Below are 24,302 nucleotides of genomic sequence, written 5' to 3'. Positions count from 1 at the left end.
GGCGACATGTGCAAGATGCTGAGGGTGCTGCCATTGCAAATGCTGCTGAGCAACCCACAGTGAGGAGACGGAGAAGAGTGTACAGATCCAGGGTAACCTACCAGGGGCTACATGAGCTGGAGATAGTGGAGCGCTATATAGTGGACAGAGAGCTCCTGCAGCAAATTGTTGAGCTGTGCAGGTCACACCTCACACACAGAACCAACAGAGGGGAACCCATCCCAGTGGAAACCAAGGTATGTGTTGGCCTAAGAATACTAGCAACAGGTACCTTCCAGAGACCAACAAGTGATATGATGGGGATTTCACAGGCATCAGCATCCAGGGTACTGCACCAGTTCCTAAATGCCATGTCAGCACATGTCTGTGATCATGTATATTTCCCCAATTCCTGTGAGGTATTGGCCAGCAACATGCGTCTCTTCCATCAAATAGTGGAATACCCTGAGGTAGTGGGCGCAATTGACTGCACGCACATACACATCAAAGCGACAGCCGGAAAACGGGGTAGGGCCTACATCAACTGCAAGGGCTTCCACTCTATCAACTGCCAGGTCATGTGTGATGCCCAGGGCATAATACTGAATGTGTGTGCTGGCTGCCCAGGAAGCTACCATGATTCCCATGTCTGGCATCTGTTGCAGCTGTACCAGACATTTGCCAATGGGGACTTCCCTGATGGTCACCTGTTGGGGGATGCTGGATATGCACTGGAGCCGTGGCTGATGACACCCATCAGAAATGCACACACACCTGAACAAGAACTCCATAATGAGGCACATGCACAAACACAAAATGTAATCGAGCGTGTGTTTGGGATGCTCAAGTCACGGTTCCATTGCCAGGACACATCTGGTGGAGCCTTGCAGTACTCACCAACTACATGTACCCAAATTGTCATGGTATGTGCATGCTACACAATATGATCCTGGAAAAACAGCTGCAGCAGGAACAGCATAGGGCAGGGCCAAACAGCCCTCCACCATTGCCAAGGCCTGCACATGCACAGCATGACTCAGAGGAGGAACAACCTGAGCCTGCCCCAGTAGGCAGAAGGAGGCATGCCCAGTATGCCTTTGCCTTGGCAAAGAGGCATAGCACATACACTGGCTCAGTAGGAACCCTGGAAATGATACCTCCCTCTGACTCACACATAAAATAAGAGGGATGCCTAACTTGACACTACCTGTTTCCAAACATGTATAGGGAGTGTAGTATGTGCATCTGACATAAGTGGCACTACAGCACCACCTGAGGCATGATTGCCATGTTCTAAGCAATGTAAAGCAATGCTAAGCAGCTTTAATCAATATCTAGTATATGTAAACAAAATTGTTCATGCCAACTAGCGCAACGTCGGGCAACGTTGAGCAATGTTGGCCAAGGTTGGCCAAAGTTGACTAAAGTCAGTTAAACATGCTCATATCTGCTTTACTGTTCCTTAAGCAGTCTGGTCTGCCCAGAATGAAAATAAAAAGCAATAACAGGGCTTGAAACCAGTATACTGTGCACTATAGTCACAGTACTGAACCACTGAGCCATGATAGCATTTCAGTGGCACAGACAAAGCAGGACAATTGTACATTAATGCAAATACAAAGAAATGCAGTATCATGCCCCTAAAGAGGCAAATGGGTAACCTCCCCTACACGCCTATGCAGACATAGAACATCAGGCTAGGCGGTGTGATGTGGGTTGTGTAGGCTATAAAGTCGCAGTGTAATATACTTGACATTGGACGCTAACATCTGTAGTATAGTAGTATGCCACAAGCCACTATGATAGGCAACAGTACAGACTGAAATGGTGTCCAGTACATAGCAGTGCAGGCATAGCAAATGTGTATAAGTGTCAGGTGAAACCCACATCCTATGTACACCCACAGTAACAACCAGGTGTGCCCCTGGGTAGAAATGTACAAAGAATAGCTGTCACCCCTGTATGTAGAAATGTTGATAAGTCTATGCAAAGTGTCGCATGGAAGTCCTGCAGACAGAGCATGATCCCTGTTGATCTATGACACAAAGGTGAGCCCTGCTGTAAAAATACAACTTGATTTTCCATACACATATAGTATAAATGTCTATACCAGGGGTGCTCACACACTCCAACAAATGTAGTGGATTCCATTCAGCATCACACTGAAAGGTCATACTGGGCATACTCAGACACTTAAAGAAACAAAGCAAATGACAGGCAGCAACATACTGAAAGGTCATACTGGGCATGCTCACATACTTAGGCTAAATATGGATGTGATAATAAGGAATCTATGGAGAAATGTGGATAGTCATCTCAACTTCCAGAAACACATTCACAAAGTGCTTGGAAAATCGTGCTATGTGTACACACAAACTGCCAAGGTCTGTGCATGTAGGTCAAAGGAGGTTCCCACTACTCAGCAGTCATCAGACCTGTCAGAGAGTACCACAACACACTTGCGATGAATCCGACTAGGCACGTTCAGCAGCTAGAAAGACCAATGAAGTACCTTAACAAGAGGATTGCTGGCCTCAAATAGTTGCTCTATGCAACAAGACTGAATGTAACCCAATCTGTACTCTGTTGCATACTGTCTACTCAGGAGATCCCTGCCCAACAGACAGGTTCATGTCATGGTTACACTTAGATCTGTTCTGAGGTACAGCTCAATGGCAGTAAATGTGCAGAGCCAACTGATATTGCCAACATCCTGGCAGATAGGATCACTTTTAACTTTACCCCCCTCTCACCCATGAAAGAGCACATCTCTATAATGGAAGACTGCAAAGTTGCTGTCATCACGGCCGCACAGGTTATAAACACTCTCCAAAGCCAGTATCACAGCAGCCATGGGACCATATAACTTCCCAGGCTGCGTAGTATCTACTTCCCTGAAGTAAACATTAACATGGCAGGTCTGCGGCTGCTGAAGTTTCCAGAGGACTGCAAACTAGGAGCCATATTTGTAAACACAAAGGATGCGGACATCCTACAAAACGGCCTCACTGAGGCAGATGGCTGCTGTCACTCTAGTTCAATGCCAAAAGGTGCATTGTCATCCCCTTTGTTAAAAAGTCTGCAGCCAAGAACTACAACAGAGGTGGTAGTATACTTCACACCGAAAGTGTGACAAGAGACCTTGGGTCATAAGTGGACAGTGGATACAACTGTGATAATCACATTCCCACCGTAGTCAGGAAACCCTCCTATGTGGCACACCTCATCACAAAATGTGTCTCATGCAGAATAGAAGAGGACAATGTTCCCCTCTACTGACCACTCACTAGAACTATAATAAAGTACAATGCCACTGCTACTATGTACCTCACATTTCAACTACAACAACTGGAAAGCCAGCAACAAAGAGCATTAGTGGCCTGAAATACATGCCATACACAGACCATATCAAAATGCTCCATCCGTACTCCCTTGCATATCGCCTACTCAGAGGTGTTCACTGCCTAACATACAAAGCTATGTCAAACACAGAGCTGTTGGATATGCTCCATGTAAAACACTCACAATCCCTCCGACCTTTGGACCCAAAACCACGAGTGAAATACAAAAGGAAGGGGTGTACCCATTTACCTTATGGATACCCACACCTTCAGGTTAGTGGCACAACATGAGGCCTAGGAGACCATGCAAGTGCAACTAATATTGGCCAAAGCTGCCCATCAGATTGTAGCCTGCTACAAATTACGTACCTTGTCTCAGGAACCTCACTCAGTATTCTGGAGAACAGTGGAAAGTATAAAGGTCATATCAAACACCATTATATGAGGAGATTACAACTTCCCAAACAGTGAGTGGTGGAATTAGTCATGTACAACGTCCTTCGCACAATGTTTCCTAGAGTTTAAAAACCCTAACACCCTTGAACAGCTGATCACCATGCCCACTAGAGGTGACAACATACTGGACATGATCATCACCAATATGGGTTACCAGTGTTCCACTACAGAGATAAACCCCTCGCTGGTAATATCAGATCATGAAGTAATCACACTGGACATCCACATCCAGCACCCCCACCCAGTCAATGAAACCACTGTGAAGACATTTGCAAAAGCAAACTGCACACTTCCCAAGACCAAAGTGGAGTGTTCCAAAGCCCTCTTGCTATAGGATAATGGTATACAATCTGCAGAATCATTTACAAGTGCATCCTATGAGCATCCACAGGGATGCATGGAATGAGACATCACAAATGAAACCAAGATGCACTCCTCCAAAAATAGGACAACAATCATGTGGTTGTTGCCCATAAATAAGCTAGACAACAGAAGGAGGAAATGAACACATGATAGAGCCAACTTCACTAAAGGAAAGGCATCACTGATCATTATCAGGAAGAAACAATGATCACTCATAAAATAATCCAAGGACAGTTTAAAAAGACAAATAGCCAAGGAATGTAAGAATAACAGCCACAAAGCCTTTGGTAGCTATACCAGACATGTAGGTGTCAACTTCCAAATATGCTGTCAGCTACTGAAAAAAGGAAAGAATACACCAAACCAGCTTTCATTGCCCACATCCAGGGGGACAAGTTCAGTGTAAAATCCCCCCCATCATCCCCAAAAGGGCCTGTGTCCATCACAGAAGGATGCAGAGCCCCAGACGTCATGGACATCCAGGTAAAGACAGCCCTCACCAAAGCTAAGAACACAGCATCAATGTGACTGAATGGTGTCCCAGGCTGCATCTTACACTAGGCCCATGAGGAACTAGACCCTCAGCTACATTCATTGTCCAGACACAAGCATACCACAGGCTATGTACCCAAAGAATGGCATACACAAACAGTCATCCAGCTCCACAAAGGGGGTGCCACAACAGAACATGGACACCATTGCCCAATATGTCTACTCAGCCTGGTCTACAGAACTATTGAGCAAATTGTCATGGAGCCCATAAACAGAGACATTGGAGACCTCCAGACACTGGACTCTCCACATCTTCGCCTTGTTAAAGTCAGATCCTGGCTCCTAAACCTAGTTGACTTATGTCAAACAGTTACCAAGGACATAGATGGAGGTAAAAGTAGTCCACACAACCCACCCGGACCACACGAAGGACTTTCCACACCATTCCCCACTCTGTCATCATGGACAAGCATACCAGCTGGAACATTAACAGCTATGCCACAGGATGGGTGGCCAGGTGGCTCACAGATCAAACACACATGTTCAGAGTTGCTGGTGCCATGTCCAACTCTAAGCCAGTCACAAATGGCATCCCACAGGTCTTGGTCCTGGGACCCCACCTGTTCATTAGATACTGCTCAGAGATACAGGCAAGCACAGGAGGTGTATGGCTGAACAGTTCTGCAGATGAATGGTAACTGTGGTCCATAATTGACTGTATGGCTAACACAGACATCCTCCAGAAGTGTCTTACAGAGACAGATACCTGGTGTCAAAACAATGCCCTGAAGCTGAATGCCAAAGAATGCATAGTCATCCCATTTGGGTACAACAAAGTGCACACAAATTACCACATAGGTGGTAATCCAGTATGTACAGAGAAAGTCATTATGGCCCTGGGGACACAGGTAGATAGTAAACTCCCCTTTGATGATCACATGGCCAAAGTGTTTAGACATTCCTTCAATGTAGCCCACCTAATGTCACCTAATGTAGCCCACTTTGTATAGTCTGATGATGTCACTATCCTACAAATAAACCTGTGGAAAAAATAACTCACAGTGATGTGTATAGTGCGACGTGTAAATGCGTACTTCTGTAGTATCATGAAGTAGTTAGGTAGTCGTTTGAATCCTGCACTTGACAAGTGTGTGTGTGTTCTCCTTGGGATGGTGCAAATGTTTTGGAGAGTAGTGAAACACCTTAAAAGTGTTAAACCAATCTTTGGCAAGTCTGATGATGTCACCATCCTAGAAATATACCTGTGGAAAAGAGAAAGCTCAGTAATGTGTATAGCATGTCATGTTAATGCGTATTCTTCTAGTATCATGAAGCAGTTAGGTAGGGGTTTGAATCCTGCACTTGACAGCTGTTTGTGTGTGGTCCCCTTGGGAAGGAGTAACCTTTTAGGAGAGTAGTAAGACACCTTAAAAGTGGTAAAACAATCTTTGTCAAGTCTGATGATGTCACCATCCTACAAATATACCTGTGGAAAAAAGAACCCCCAGTGATGTGTATAGTGCGTCGTGTTAATGTGTACTCCTCTAGTATCATGAAATTGTTAAGTAGGGGTTTGAATCCTGCACTTGACAACTCTGTGGGTTTGTGTGTGCTCTCCTTGGGAAGGAGTAACCTTTTAGGAGAGTAGTAAGACACCTTAAAAGTGGTAAAACAATCTTTGTCAAGTCTGATGATGTCACCGTCCTACAAATATACCTGTGGAAAAGAGAAGCCCCAATAATATGTTTAGCATGTAGTGTTAATGCGTACTCCTCTAGTATCATGAAGTAGTTAGGTAGGGATTTGAATCCTGCACTTGGTGAGTGTGTGTGACAGTGTTGGGGTTTTTGCTTTTACAACCGTATGACATATCAGTAGGCATTGCACATGTGAGGTAGAGTTCAGGCAAATACATATACGTACATGTTACCTCAATTATTGCATGTGTGTGAACTCGGCTTTATCCATGTACACAATTGTCATCTTTGCCAAACTGTGCTGCTGATTCACAGACCTTAGGTCACATCTGTATGCTTGTGACAAGGCCAGCCACTGCAGTGATGCCTGGCCTAGGTCATCCGTGTCACACACACTCATTACGGTTTCTATTGAATTGTGTGAGTGAGGGTTTATGGCTGAGGCATATATCAGACCTGTTCAAATGCAGCAGAGTCTGTCAATGATGACTATGCATTATAGGTGTACAACAATCTTTGTGGACATGCATGCAGACCCCTTCTTGCTTATGTGATCCACTGAGGGATTTCAAAATACCTTAGGGAATGTGATTATCAAAGGAGAGATGACGTAACACTAGGTTGCATGTACACATCGGTACCTGTTCATCATGTTGGTGGCTACTACCTATGTGGTACTGTGGGGATACTATGTTCTGTAAAGGTGGATGACTACGCTTAGCTTCACCTATAGCTTTACAGCATGGGTTTGACAACAGGTATCTGTCTGTATGATACTCTTGTGGAGGATGTGTGTGTCACCTGGAGAATGCAGTATAGGCCACAGTATGCATTAGCACACGTGGACAGACATATCCCTACTGTGATTGCTTGTACCTAAGAGAGCCATATGCTGAACAGGAGTGGTCTCAGTAATGGGTGCAGCTGAATACCACTGGTTACTGGCATAGTATAGTACCTGAAGGATTCAAATGTTGCTGTGTGTCCTACATCTGTGTATCAGTTATCAAGACATCATCTCAATGACTGGTTATGGTCAGGCTGTTGAAGTCATGTATACTACCAGAATGCAAAACAATGACAGATCCTAACAGTATCACCCACAGCACAGTGTCAAACCATGTAATACACAAATATGCAGTCAGGTTCCAAAATGTGTGTAGTACAATGCATACTGGCCACCAATAGAAATTATGGAGTGTTACTGTGTAATACAGAGCATGTCATCCTGTCCATGTGTCCACTATGCACGTACATGTAGACAGTGCACCTCCACCATTACCACACCTGTACACCTGCAAATATGTGGTACACACATCCCACACATACTGTCCACTCACTAACACATGCTGCCAATACTGCACACATCAGCCAAGTGGCACGTGGGTGGACAATATACAATTGGAACTAACACTGGTGTAAACAACACTACAATGACAATCATAGCTTTAATGCATCATGCCTGCTCAGCTACATCTTCAAGCATATCATTACACTCTACTGCTGACTACCTGCTAACATTGCTATACTGCTATAAAGACACCCTGTGCATCAGTACCATTGTAGCCTGTTCCTGCATCAATGTTACAGATGACAGGAGGTGGCACAGGTTTCATCATATGCACAGGGTGTGTTATTGGTCTGCCAGAGGCCTACAGTGAGCCATCCAATCAACATGTATGTGTGTGTGTGTGTGTGTGTGTGTGTGTGTGTGTGTGTGTGTGTGTGTGTGTGTGAGAGAGGCAAGAATAATGGTATGGGCAAATGTTGATGTAATGTGTGTGGGTATGTGTTAGCCCTAGGTTTCTTGATTATGTGTGTGTGTGTCTGCATGCACACGATTCCACCATGTGGCTGCCACATATGGGTACTTGTGGGACAGCCACAGACTGTACCTGTGAGGCATTACAGATCACCATCTCTGGCCATGGATATGGTACCTGTGCCTGTCAGGGGTGCTACTGACACTATCAGGTACAAAGCCAGACTGGGTGCTATCCCCAGAGGTAGATGGATATACACTGGACCCAGGTCCCTGCTGGGACTGTCCAGAGCCATGTGCACGTGGTCTTCTAGGATGTTCTATGGACAACCCACCCCCAACATTGCTGGGGCTGGTACTGGCACTACGGGAGCGACTGTTGGTTGAGGGACATCCGTGGTGAATGCCAGCTGCTGATGTTGCTGGCATACATCCACATCGATGACTCAACCATCCCGCATTGTCCTGACACATGGACATGACATTGCGGAGGACATCTAATGTCTCTCCCCAACGTCTATCGGAGATCTCAGTGTAATTACAGATGGCATCAACTAGGTCACGGATACTGTCTATTATGGTGGTGTTATGTGGCCTCTGTGCCCTCACATCCTGTCTGATGTACCATTCCATACGTGCCTGTTCCTCCATGACAGCCTGGAACATGTGTGAGGTTGTAAGACCTGTAGCTCATCTGCCAGTGGCATGATGGGCAGCAGTGCTCCGATGAGAACCCCTGGACATCTGCCTATGTGGCACCCTTCCAGACATCTGGGTATGGCTGCTGTGTCACGATGCATGTGCCATGGATACCACACTGTCCTGGCCAATGCCGAATGTATGCTGTCCCTCTGCTAAGGGCATTGGTGATGGATGCATTGGCAGTATGACTGTGTGCATGGATGGGGTGGACACTTGTGTAGTGTCAATTGGTGGCCCAACGATAGACCCTGGCAAACATGCCTGTGCCTCAACACACCTATCAACATTATCACTATCATGCTCAGTGACATCAGTTTCCCTGCTGCATTGAACCAGCCCAGAATCAGCACCTGTGAGAGGGAGACAGGAAACACATTTTACAACCTGTACGTGATGTCATCACACATGCACACATGCACACAAATACACTCCTCACTAGAACAGACACACACACACACACACACACACACACACACACACACACACACACACACACACACACACACACACACACACACACACACACACACACACACACACACATCACCAGCAATCCCGAACATACTCAATAGCGTGTGATGCTGGGGTACAGTATCACAAGCCAAACATTCATATCAAATGTGACAGCATGCAGGACGTGTGTTGCTCAGCAGCATGCAGTGTGAGTGTAGACAGCCCTTGCTAATGACAGTATACATGGCCTTGATGCATGTGCGTTTTGTTCAGTGAATGGCCTCACCATGGAACGCAATGTGTACATGGACACAACATTGCTGTGCAGGTATTAAAAGCCCTGCAATGTCCTGTGCACCATCAGTCACAGGTATGCATACCATGGCTGGATGTGTATCAGTGTGTCACATAGATATCCATTTCTGATTAGAGCATCTGTGTCTTTAGCAGATAATTGTGGACACAGGTGTAGCACATGCATGCTATGTATACACATAGGATGAGTGGTGCATGTATACCTGATGGAATACCATTGCTCAACATAGCCATTGTACAGTGGTTAGTGGTGAGTGTAGGACATATTGTGGACATGCCAGTGCCAGCCATGACATGGCATGCTACCACACAACTGCAACATGAAACATCACACATACACAATGTGTGTCATGTGACCTATACACCCCATAGCATTACAAGACATATGTGTGTCACTTTCTACAAATGGTGATTGCTATGCATGTTGCGTATAGGTGCATATGTCTGCACACACACAACATTGAGGTGTATAGCAATTCATGATATGTGTATTACTGTGGCCACTGTAACTGGATGGGATGTAGTACCATGAGCCATCATCATGCAGTATCATGTGGTCACTCAAGGCTACTAATGTGTGCCAGACCAGCACAAAGCATGTTGTACCTGAACTGCAGTACCATTGCTACATTCACCATTTCATGGCCAGTTGTTACATGGGTTTGTGAGGTGCCCAATAGGGGGCATTGCCTAACATGAATGTGTTATGTATTGAAGAGTGTTGCACAGCCACATGTGAGGCATCTACCCCTCAGGTATATTATGTGTGCTGTGTGGATGAGGTTTGGGATACTGTAGTGTGACCTTACAGCGGGTGTCTGAATACGCCATGTGTAGCATTTTAACGTGTACTGCGTATGACAAAGGTGTGTATGTTGTATGCATGTGTATTGACTCTGCTATCCGATGTCCACTACAGTGTTGCCACGATTGTGTGGGATGCTCTGTGTATTGCATGTGTTTTAGGCAGCTACCCATGTTACTAGGATGTGCATAGTCTCACAGCAAACATGCACAGCATGCATTATGCGTAGGTGTGTTACATGTACATAGCCTACACATCACCTATGACATGCACATTTAATTAGCAATATTAAAGGTTTAACACACTCACCAGCATGGCTCTGCTGCCTTGCTGTCACACCAGAGGGTCCTACAAGGATATCGGACACTTTGTCAGTGGTAACAACTATGGCATTGCTACTGTGTGTTTGCAATCTTACAGTAGTACAATGGTGGACAGTCACAGGCCTGCAGATTATATTCCTAATTATTAGTATTGCACAACACTAGGCACCACATCGTCTAGCTACACAGTACAAATCTCACATAAGCATGCTCTACCAATAGAGGTAACAGTATTCTACAGCTATGCCGTGTTACCTGCACGCTCCATGTCAACTTGCTGGGTGGCTCCGGCCTCCATGATGATACATGTTACTTGTTGTGGTTGTTGTTGGGCAGGCGCCACCTGGCTCAGGAGCAGCTCCTCCACTCTGGTGAGGGGGGGATGGATGGCTACCCCACAACTGTGGCAAGCAGTTGTCTGCAGATATCAGACGCACGCTGCTGGACATGTCTAATTAAATCACTGCTGTGATGGCGTACCTGCTCATATGTCCGGTTATGCATGCCTATGTCATTTACCCTACAGACAAGATCTTGCCACAGCGCAGCCCGCTCATGCTGGTCCTGGCTGGTTCTGGAGAACAGCAGCGCATAGTGCTGCACCAGGCTCACTGTGATGGCTTCTTCCTCGGCCGTGCTACATGCAGGGTTACGATGGTGGGACATTACCCTGGAAGACAATTAAAAAATATGTGTGAGCAAGTCATGTGGCACATGTAACATTCTAAAGTACAGATATCAATGAACTGCCATATATAGCAACATATTGGCTGTTAGAAGATACACACTTTCAATACCACATATCAGTTCTCAACACACAGATGCCTGACAGTGCCTGGCACACTCTATATATCAAACCATGTTTTGCACAGCAACAAAGTTATAACAGTATGTAAGACTATACAATAGTACATGGCACACTGTATGTGACACAATGCACCACCTAGCCACAGAATGTATATATTATGCTAATGCATCATGAAATATGTAATCCATTGCAATGATTGTAAAGTCCACTGACAGTATTACCAGTATACCACACTAGTCGTTTATGGCGGACCCCTGCCTAACACATGTGCACATTCATTAATATAGGTGGCATACTGCTGTACTAGACTATACATGTTGCTAGATACGCAGTTATATCCTGTAACACACATATGACCGAGGCCATGGTACAGGCATACCCACACACACAGCAGACATACATAACAGACACAGAGGTATGGCAACCCAGGTGACCTTTACCTGTGTACCTTACAGTACTGTGTGTCAGTAGTTACCAGACCTTATGCCTGAGATATGTAATCTGTGAGGAATACAGGGAACACATATAACAGTGGTTCCAATAAATGTGCACGTACACCATACTGTGCTGTTTAGGCATACAGCTTCAGGTAGTACTACAGTTCATACAGGAGTTGGATTCACCAGCAGTAGCACTCAATAAGCATACATGTACTGCTTTAGCCTACAATGGGATACCCCAGTCGACAACAAGGGACTACGTCAGACGGTATGGCATACTGCTTTTTCTGCCTACCAATTGCATACACATCTTTTGCTGGGATCACAACTAGGACACATAATACCATGACAGAAACAGTTTCCCACTAAGCTATCACACATATACCAAACTCTGACATATTCACCAACACATTCACCATCACACTCAGTCAAACTCACATATCGATTATTGCAACAAGTACATGTGGGTGTGTATCACTTCATAGGCAGGTAAGAGGCTATTGGCCCTAGGGCCTATAGAACTCTAGCCATAAGCTACCCTGGCCTCTGACACACAGGTATTTAAATTCCACATTGCCCAGTCAAGCATAGACACTGAGGTGATTGCCTGGGTATATTCTCTATCTCCCATACAATCTCCAGGATTATTTATGATGACTGCTAATTAGGAGCTTTGTTTGCTATGGATAGTTGGTTTGTTCCAGAGTATGGGATGTCTCTGAGATAGGAATCTATCCTTCCAGCATGTGTTGTTAATTGTGGTCAAAGGGTTTGGGTCCATAGAGCGTGTAGCTCATACAGATTGTGATCTGTTTACGTGGAGCATGTCCAACAGATCTGGGTTTGACATAGCTTAGTATGTCAGTCAGAGGTCACCTCTGGGTAGGCGGTATGCGACACAGTCTAGTTGTGGGTTTGTGGGATGGTCTGCATAGGGCATCTGTTTGACGCCAGTATTACTCTTTGTGAGGTATGTCTGTGTCCTTTCCACTTGCTGTTGATGTCTTGTGAGGTACATACTACATGGGTCATTGTACTCTATTCTGGGTTTTATGTGTATGGAGTAGAGGGGAACACTGACCTATTTTTCCCTGGATGACACACCTTTTATGATAGATGGATTACATGACTAGTGTGGCACTGTGACTATCGAAGGGGAGACTACCCACCTGTGTCCCATGGTCTCTTATCACACCTTCGGTGTTATGTAGACTACCACCTATGTGGTAGTTCATGGGTACTGAGTCTTTGCAAGGAGGGATGCCAATGCAGTGTCAATATTGAGCTTGAGTCCATGGCTTTGTCACCAGGCATCTGTTGCAGTAATTATGACCCTCTCTCTCTCTCTCTCTCTATATATATATATATATATATATATATAAATATATGTATATATATATGCCAATGACAAAAAATAGCATCAACGGGACAGCCACGGCTATAAATATGAGGTCAAAAAAACAATCGACTATATAAAAACACTTAGGAGCAAGAGTGCATCTGAAAAAACAAGAAAATGAAGGAACTCCAAACTGACAGAACGTGCGATTTAATCCACAGAAGTAAGCTTTCACAAGCTTCATCAGACTTACAAAATACATTCAGACTAACATTTAAATACCAAGTAAAAAATCAGGTGCATGACATCACTTCCTTAATCCATTCAAAGTGGCGAATAAAATCAAATACAAGTCAAATACACAACCTCACTTCCTAGGATACTATGCTAGCTGATCAAACAAATAAAATACATTATTAAAAATAAGTAATAAAAATATATGTTCACAGAGTCAACCTACTGCAAAACTAATAATGTATAATAAAGGTGTATACAGATATGTATCTGCAATACTGCATTCGCACTAAGCGTTCTATAAAATCATTAATAGACGAACTATACAAATCCTAATTAATTAAAAATACATATATATAAATCACATAAATAGTATATATAAATACAAATTAATACAGTAATACAATAATGTAAACCTATCAAAGAGTTATTAGTCTATAGTGCTTAGAGAGAGAATTAGAGAACATATGTATAATATCATGCTAGGTAATGTCCATTATTCGCTGGCTAAACATATTAAAACCACAGATTCCTCACATCAGTTTAAATTTTCGGTTTTACAGGTTATACATCCCAGTATTCGTGGGGGTAATGTCATTAATTATACTGAACGCTGTGAGGTTGATTGGATTATCAAATTTAGGGCAGATAGGTATCCTGGCTTGAATGAAAAGGTTCCACTCAAACCTGTCCTATCTAAAAGAAGACGTAGGGTATATAAAGACTATTCCGTGCGTAGGCACATAATGCCTTTGTAACCTCTCTATTTTTGTATGTGTATGGGTTATAGTCTCTATCAACTGTTTTCTATCATCTGCTTTTGATTGATGGCATTTTTTAATGAGCCTGTGTCTCCCCGTACATATGATCAGATGAACGCTGTTATTATATATTTGGGCTATATGAATTCTTGGTTTAGGTATGTTTAAGTTGCCTAGTTTTTTGCATTTCTAACATGAGCATAAGCACTATAGACTAATTACTCTTTGATAGGTTTACATTATTGTATTACTGTATTAATTTGTATTTATATACACTATTTATGTGATTTATATATATGTATTTTTAATTAATTAGGATTTGTATAGTTCGTCTATTAATGATTTTATAGAACGCTTAATGCGAATGCAGTATTGCAGATACATATCTGTATACACCTTTATTATACATTATTAGTTTTGCAGTAGGTTGACTCTGTGAACATATATTTTTATTTACGTATTTTTTAATAATGTATTTTATTTGTTTGATCAGCTAGCATAGTATCCTAGGAAGTGAGGTTGTGTATTTGACTTGTATTTGATTTTTATTCGCCACTTTGAATGGATTAAGGAAGTGATGTCATGCACCTGATTTTTTACTTGGTATTTAAATGTTAGTCTGAATGTATTTTGTAAGTCTGATGAAGCCCTTGTGGTGAAAGCGCTTACTTCTGTGGATTAAATCGTACGTTCTGTCAGTTTGGAGTTCCTTCATTTTCTTGTTTTTTCAGATGCACTCTTGCTCCTAAGTGTTTTTATATAGTCGATTGTTTTTTTGACCTCATATTTATAGCCGTGGCTGTCCCGTTGATGCTATTTTTCGTCATTGGCATTTTCTTTTTATTTATTACAGCTTCCACGGGACTTTTACTCTCTTGGAGTTACTTGTACATATACATTTATTTGATTATTTCATTTGCTCCGGTACTCCAAGGAGACATGGCTGAGTCTCAAATTACACCACTTGAACTACCTTACAACCCTGAATCTACACAGAATAACTTTGTTGCACCAGATCGTTTTTTGAATGCCATTTCCGGTTCTGTGAATCCACTCACATATTATGAAGTTTTGGTTGCTGAAGATACTGTTGATAATGATGTGACCAATCTTATGGGGTTTACTGAGGCACTTGACAGCTTGGAACTGAATCTAACCAAGTTGAAAAGGATGCAATTGCAGCGCTATCATTTTGAGATGTGTTTGGCGAGGAAAATTGTGCCACGCGGACTGCGCATTTTAAAGATGCCCACTACAGGTAATACCTACCCCGGTTTACTTTATAAATGGCAACAATTGAATCTTGAACTGAGTTTGAACTATATGAGATTATTAATGGACTTTTTTCGCCCTGAAGAGGACTAATTGAAAAGGGTTGTTATTGAGCAACAGAGTGATATTAAAGCAAAATATCCACAGACTCATGTTGAAAAGGGAATGGAGCAGGTACTTGATAGTCTACAGGTCTTTGAAAAAAGACTTTTACAACAAAAGAAAGTGAAAATTACAAGGGACACTAAGGATTTTGCTGTAGGCCATGTCTTTACATGGCCTAAGCCAGTTATACGTAATGATGTTTCTGAGATATCTACTACCAGACAAGCTGGCAGGACACTTGCATTAACATCTAAAGAGACTGTTGTTACACAGACAGATCTAATCAATAAGGGTGCTTGTAGTACTGGACTTAGGAACTCTGAATCTAAAAATATACTTAATGTTCATGATGCTTCTGTTGATAAACCTTCTGTTATTGGATCTGTGATAATACACAATGATGCGCAGGAGGCTGATAATCCATCTGTGCCCATACATTTGAATGAGACATCTAATAACACTTCTAATGCCCCCACTTCTGATTCCATTGTTAGACCTAAAGAATGTTATAGGTTTAGTAATCGCACCAATACTACCAATGAACCTAACCCTTTCCCGATTGTATTGCCACACTCAGCGAAGCGGCAGAGGTCATACAGTCGAGGGAGACAGAAAATGAAAGGTTCTGGGGGGAACATTCAGGACCAACGCTAAAACGTATGTGGGAGAGAATCGAGAATCCCTAGTTTACAATCTTTCTAGTAGAAATTTATCAGCAAGTATTAGAGAAAGGTCTATCTTTTATACCTAGTTGCAACAGCTTTTTATCAGACACTGTTATCGATACAAAGCTGTTTGCTCATAACGTTCAGTTGAGAATTGATTTTAACAGCTTTGATTGTTTTATTTCTGAGAATGTTCACAGCTCAGCATTTGAAGTACCTGGTGTGTTTGTTCCTGTGCTCAATCCTCACCTAGATATTTTTAATAAATTAGTAGAAGAGGACTTGTATGCCTTACATCTACCTGGTTCTACAGCACAAACCAAGAATTGTAAATGGAGTCTGAATTATAATCAAGGCTAGCCTTGAAACTCCTAAAAGCAGATAGTTCACTTTTATAAGACCAGCCGATAAAGGCAGTATGATGGTGGTTTTAGACACCAATAACTATTTAGATCGTATGTCTCTGTTACTTGCTGATGAACAATTTTATAGTAAAACAACTTTTGATGAGGTGAATAATAAGGTCATAAATGTCTACAACATGTTAGATGACTTACTTATGAGTGAGGGCATTGATTTCAATATGTTTTGTTTTTTGAAGGTTAAATATCCTTTGATACCTATTATCAATGGCCTTCCGAAGATCCATAAAGATGCTATTAATCCTCCTATGAGACCTATTGTCTCAAGGAGGAATTGGGTTACTGAACCTTTATCGATCGTTACTGAATACTTTTTGAGACCTTTAGTTGACGCAAGACCACACATTCTCAGAGATAGCAAACAGTTTTTGATTGAGTTTTATGATTATTTAAAACCTTTACCTCAGGATGAACCTTTTTACTTTGTAACACTTGATGTTACTAGTTTATTTACTGTGATACCTAATGACGTAGGTGTCACGTCAGTGTTGAATTTCTTAAGCTCTTATAGCACTTTACCTTTGAAACAGATTGACATGTGTCTATTTTTAGAAACAGTTCTTGAAAACAATGTCTTAATATTCCATGACAATGTCTATTCGCAAAGAGACGGCGTAGCTATGGGCAAGCCTTGTGCAAATAGTTACGCTAACATCGTCATGGCATGTGTTGGGAAGAGCAAATATTATTTAATATGGATAGGTTTAAAGGCTTTGTAAGATATTATTGTAGATTTGTAGATGATTTGTTTTTGGTTTGGACCAATAACGAGTGTAGTATACTTGAGTTCTACGAAGAAATAAATACTTCATCTAGTTTTTTGAAGTTCACTATGAACTATTCCAGGACTAACATTTCATTTTTAGATGTTAATATAGTGAGGTTTCACAATGGCCTGGTGAATACAGACATACATAGGAAGGCATGCTCTCGTAACTCTCTATTGCATAGGACCAGTATGCACCCGAGGCATGTATTTAGGAGTGTAGTCAAAAGTCAGGTAATACGAGCCTCTACACTTAATCCACTGACTATAGGTTATCAACAAGAATTGGAGAATTTGAGTAATAGACTTTTGACGAGGGGGTATGGATCCATAGAGATTCAAGAGGCTATGTATGAGGTTAGTTCACTCAGGACTTCTTCTGCATGTCCATATTTATTTGAACAACCTGAGCTATCTATTGGTAACCCTGTGTTTGATGGTGATGATCCATCACCAGTAAAGATCTCAGTTCACTATACGTCAGATATATATTCTATCATGAACATCTTTAGGAAACACTGGGGGGTTTTAATGCTTGACGAGAATGTCAAGAAACACGTGGGAATTGAACCCAGGTTTATATTCAAGAATAAGAGAAATCTACGACAGCTACTATGTCACCGTAATGTAACCACTGGTATGATAAGACAGAATGGTAATTTAGGCACACAACCTTGTCTAAAGTGTAATCAATGTTCTTTTATAGATGATATTAATACCTTTGTTCATCCTGTTACTAATGCAGCATATCCCCTCACTGCATCAGCAAACTGTCAGTCATGCAATGTGATTTATCTTGCTAGGTGCATAAAATGCACCGCATTTTATATAGGGAAAACCAATAGATGGTAGAGAGAGAAATAGAGAGCATATGTATAATATCATGCTAGGTAATGTTCATTATTCGCTGGCTAAACATATTAAAACCACAGATTCCTCACATCAATTTAAATTTTCGGTTTTACAGGTTATACATCCCAGTATTCATGGGGGTAATGTCATTAATTATACCGAACGCTGTGAGGTTGATTGGATTATCAAATTTAGGGCAGATAGGTATCCTGGCTTGAATGAAAAGGTTCCACTCAAGCCTGTCCTATCTATTAGAAGACGTAGGGTATATAAAGACTATTCCATGCGTAGGCACATAATGCCTTTGTAACCTCTCTATTTTTGTGTGTGTATGGGTTATAGTCTTTATCGTCTGTTTTTATCATCTGCTTTTGATTGATGGCATTTTTTTAATGAGCCTGTGTCTCCCTGTACATGTGATCAGATGAACGCCATTATATATTTGGGCTATATGAATTCGTGGTTTAGGTATGTTTGTCGCCCAGTTTTTTGCATTCTTAACATGAGTATAAGTACTACAGACTATAACTTTAGATAGGTTTATATTATTGTATTATGGTATCAATTCGTATTTATACACACTATTTATGTGATTTATATATATGTATTTTTAATTAATTAGGATTTGTATAGTTCGTCTATTAATGATTTTATAGAACGCTTAGTGCGAATGCAGTATTGCAGATACATATCTGTATACACCTTTATTATACATTATTAGTTTTGCAGTAGGTTGACTCTGTGAACATATATTTTTATTTACGTATTTTTTAATAATGTATTTTATTTGTTTGATCAGCTAGCATAGTATCCTAGGAAGTGAGGTTGTGTATTTGACTTGTATTTGATTTTTATTCGCCACTTTGAATGGATTAAGGAAGTGATGTCATGCACCTGATTTTTCACCTGGTATTTAAATGTTAGTCTGAATGTATTTTGTAAGTCTGATGAAGCCCTTGTGGTGAAAGCGCTTACTTCTGTGGATTAAATCGTACGTTTTGTCAGTTTGAGTTCCTTCATTTTCTTGTTTTTTCGATGCATACTAGCTCCTAAGTGCTTTTTTACAGTCAACTGTCTTTGGACTTCATATTTATAGCTGTGGCTGTCCCATTGTTGCTATTTTTCGTCATTGGCATTTTCTTATTACAACCTCCACTGGACTTTTACTCTCTTGGAGGTACATGTACATGTACATATATATGTGTATGTGTGTATATATATATATATATATATACACATACATATGAACATCCATTGCTGTACATATAGATATAGATATAGGCACATATACAGTCCACCTGTCATGGTGGGAATATCAAGTATGGGAAGGTTGTGACATAATATTGCACAGTGTTGTGCAGAATGCATTGAAAGTGTTCTCAGCCCATGTAGCTTTAGCAGGCCTCACTGGCTGCAACACTGCAAACCTGATGAATTATACCCAGATCGTTTAACCACCACATGTCATATACCAGCACTGTATGCTGTCTGGTCTGCCACACACTACAACCTACATAGAAATATGCACATAACAACCTTCAAAAACATATATATATCCACCTTTCACAAACAGTTGCAGTATGTCCCTTGCTCAACGCACATGTACAGATGTTAATATATCTGTCACGGACAGATCTCTCCGTATGTGTGTGCCATACACACACAAGGACCCCACTGTTGTAAGTACATGTACCTCACAGCTGACCTGTTGTGCCTTGCTGCAACATGAACAGGTGTCACATGTGAGCACACAGTAATATTAGAGGGTATATACATAGCTGCTAATGCTGAATTAGCATACTAGTCTGGTACAGCTGTTGCCAATGCTAAGCTACATGTTAATATGACTATCATGCATTTTTTACTCTGTCACATCCATGTTTATATAACTGTATGCGCTACTCCCCCAAACAGACATTGTACACACTACTGTACAGAACACAGATAACATGGATCAGATGTCTGACATTTAATGCTGAACTACATATGTCACACTGATATCCCACTGCACACAGCTACACACTGATTTCTCCATGCCAGTAGTTATGCAGGGCATCTGTGCATCGATACGTACTGCTGCCACATATGGATGATTCAAACTATATAGAGTACTCTTCATAAACATCTACAACATTCCAGTAAATACATATCTGTTACATACCTTTCCTTTGTATGTGTTTGTATTTGTTGCTGTATATCCTGGTATATTTGTTTCGCAATATACATTTTGCTTTCAATATATCTTTTACTGTTCAGGATTTTTTTTAAATAGATTTTTATTTCAGAATATATTTATTTTCAATATATATTTTTTTCAATATTTTTTTTTCTAAATATTTTCTTTCAATATATATTTTTTCAATATATTTCTTTTTCAATATATTTTTTTCAATGTTTTTCTATATATTTTTCTTTCAATTTTTTTCAGTATATTTATTTCAATATTTTATGTTCAATATAGTTTCTTTTTAATATTTTTTTTCAATATAATTTCCTTTGTCAGTATATTAATTTGTTTTCAATATATTCTTTTTGTTATATTTCTTTACTTAACATCACTTTTTCTTTTCTTTTTTCTCTCTCTCTCTCTCCCTCCGTACCTGCAATGGAATGATTGTATGTGTGGACAGCAAGTGCAGACTGCTTTTATAGGTATCTGCACATGCGCATATGATGGCCTCTGTACCAATTGGTGGCCACCATCTGGCAATTGCATGCAGCCTATTGTGTGGTACTTGCAGTAATCACTGTCATAGCAACCCAGTGCTATAAATTGCTAAGTCAGGTAGGCGTAGCCCTTTCAGAATTCCAGAGTGGGGACCATGCTTGTTTGCTGTGGACACCATTGTATAAGTCAGAAGGTTGGTATACTTCTTCTCACTGTTGCTAAGGGTGTAGCTAGTTATTTGTATGTTGTACTCAGACCTGAATGTTGCCTCTTCCAGTATACAGTTGACAGTGTAGAACTGTACTCACCCCTAGAAATGCTAACACAAGATACATGGGCGTATGGAGTTTCTTTACAACTTCTACAATTAGCTGCCATACATATGTAGTTATTGAGATATTTTCATTTGGCACATGAACTGTTTGGGAACAGCTATACTGTGGATATTAATGTACTCACTTTTGCACTGTTTGTGCTTTTTATTTTATTGACATTATCACAGGATGCTCATGAAACTGGACAATTCCAGTTCTGAGTATGCCTACCTACATCCTTGCTGTACCTTGAACACACTGGTAAGAAAAGAAAATGGGGAGATAAGAAAGTGGTGAAAAAGGGGCACAAAGAGGGAAAGACAGTAAGGAAAACAGCTCGGGATGTGCAGGATGGGTGTAGGGAAGGTTCATAGCTGCCCATTTCTTTAACAGCAATAGCTGTGCATATACTAGTAATTGGGAGGGAATTTTGAAACCTTCCACCCCTGAGAGAGGGGTGAGGACAACAAAGTATGTTTAATTTTGGTTTATGTGTCCAGCGGACATTTGTGGAAAATGGGCAGCTATGTATGGGGCGTAATTTTTTTTGTGGGAGCAGATTGCCCATTTTTTTTTTCAGGTGAGAGTGGAATGTGGGGTAGTGGAAGTAGGTATGTTTTGGGAGGTAGGTTGGGGAGGTAAACAGACAAGACAAACAAGATGCTTACAGGGGCAGAATATGACACATGGGGTTGGTGGACACAATTGACGGGGAAGGATGTTTGGAAATCGCAAGCCCATGAGCCCACAGATGGTAACAGTGGAACTGAGATCCCCACCCATGGGCAGTCACCACTGCACCTTCACAGCCCAGAGGGTGGCTGTGCTGGGGGCTGCGTAGGAGCGGCAGGCTCACCCGTGAGTCACGCCACTCTTGCCTCAAGCTGGCATAGGGGATCAGCGACTGAACGCTGGATCTCCCTATGCACCACAGCCCAGACCCTTCGGAGGGTGACAGGTGGCCCTCCTCCAGCCACGCTTGCATGGGGGGGACGATCCCCATCCCCTGCAGCGCTTCCACCTGAAGGTGGCACAGGGCCAACAGAGGATGAGGTCCCGGTGCCATCGCCAGCTGAGGTGGGACAGGTGGGTCCGCTGGGACCGGCCTTCCCATACATTCTGTGTTCAGGTGTATTTAATGACAATATAGCCACAAGCATTCCAAATTAGTTGTAACAGCATGCAGTAATATTCTCATTAGCCCAACACACCAGAGTTCCAACAGTTGAACAGCAAGCATAACACATGCATATATCGAATGACAGTGGACATTCCAACAGCATGCAGGAATGGTTGGTGGCAACAGGCCACCAAGATTGTGGTGTTTGAACAGGGCACATGCATCAAAGTTATGCAGATATTTATAAACCAATAGGACATATGTCCCAACAAATGTTTTGAGATTACAAATACCCATTGAGGTGTGGAATTGCATTGTTTATGCACATACACTCGGGTGTAAAAAGATACCACCATTAACAACTTATATGAACTTATAGTTTACACTACATTCGTATTGACTGCAAGTATATATCCCCTACATGTATTATTACACTAGGCAATGTCCATTACATTGTGGGATGTGTTTTGCTATTTCATTATATACCTGACCTGTATCTAATATACAAACTGTCCAGGATGCAGATGTTACTGCTATGTATTTATATATTTTATTTATATTCATATGTCTACATATCTGGATGTGTTCAGGTGACATTATCAGTATTATTTTAACAGCCCTCTACATTTCTAGCAGCACATTAATATTTCCGGTGAACACAATTACAAGCTACTCATGTGCCAGATTTAGCTATACATGCCAGCCTTGAAACTACAGTTGAGGACTGTATATATGCTTAAGAGATACTGGCACCCCCTTTGTCCTCTTTCTATGGGCCTACCCATAGTGTGGGTTGACAGCGCTTAATACAACACTACTATTTCTATACTGCAAGAGTACATCAACATTTCAAAGAAAGTGACATGGACACACTACAGGTGTTATACCTTTATTAATTACATTACACACTTTTCTAGTGGCTCTCTCATTTATTTGTTATTACAGTGCATGCAGACATCTTATTCAAGATGTATTATACCTTCATTTATGGTTTACAACACTCTTTTTCAGGCTCTCTCACTTATTCTGTATAACAATACATGCAGAGAATTAATTCAGGACTTATAATACCTTTATTAATGGGTTACAGTACTCCTTTTCAGGCTCTCTCACTTATTTTACATAACAGTTCATGCAGAGATGTTATTCAAGCCTTATTATACCTTTATTATTGAGCTAAGACACTTTTAGTCAGGCTCTCTCACTTATTTTATATAACAGTGCATGCAGAAAATTACTAACTTGCCTGGTGGCACAGCCTTAACAGCCTATCTGCATAGGCTTGCTGATTCGCAGCACGGACACCTGCAGCTGTGAAGTAAATGAAGTGATATTGAGACATATACCTATCCATACTATCGACTACACTAGCAATTTTTACATACTTCAGTCCATGGCTACCTACTCAGTAGTGGGGTATTCTGCATCCCATGGGCCTCCTGTATCCATTGGTTCAGTTGATCCTGCTTGCATCTCTTCAGGTCTGCATGGTGATGTCTAACCTGCTTACCAGTCCGAGGGACACCTGTGGCACTGGTGAGTTCATGTGTGAGATGGTTCCAATCCTCTGCTTTGTATTCCGTGCCATGGAACTGGCCCTGCAGGAGTCTAGCATCATGATGATGGACGAGGAGCCAAACCATCACTTTTGACTCCTCAGTGCCCCACCGTTGCACTTGGAAGTGAGAGCCCTCTCCGACACCAGCCATTCCTGCCTGCAGATGGGAGCTACAACCAGTTATGGCAAGTATTCCCACCTATGGAGCTTAAATATGCCTAACTTTCCACACTTATTTGTGATTGGCCGGATTTGAAAGTTCTCAGCTGAGTGCATACCTGCTTAGCACT

The sequence above is a fragment of the Protopterus annectens genome, chromosome 7.part0 (genome assembly GCF_019279795.1).
Source record: "Protopterus annectens isolate FY-2018-M chromosome 7.part0, PAN1.0, whole genome shotgun sequence".
Classification (NCBI taxonomy): domain Eukaryota; kingdom Metazoa; phylum Chordata; order Ceratodontiformes; family Protopteridae; genus Protopterus; species Protopterus annectens.
This window is presented reverse-complemented; position numbering follows the sequence as displayed.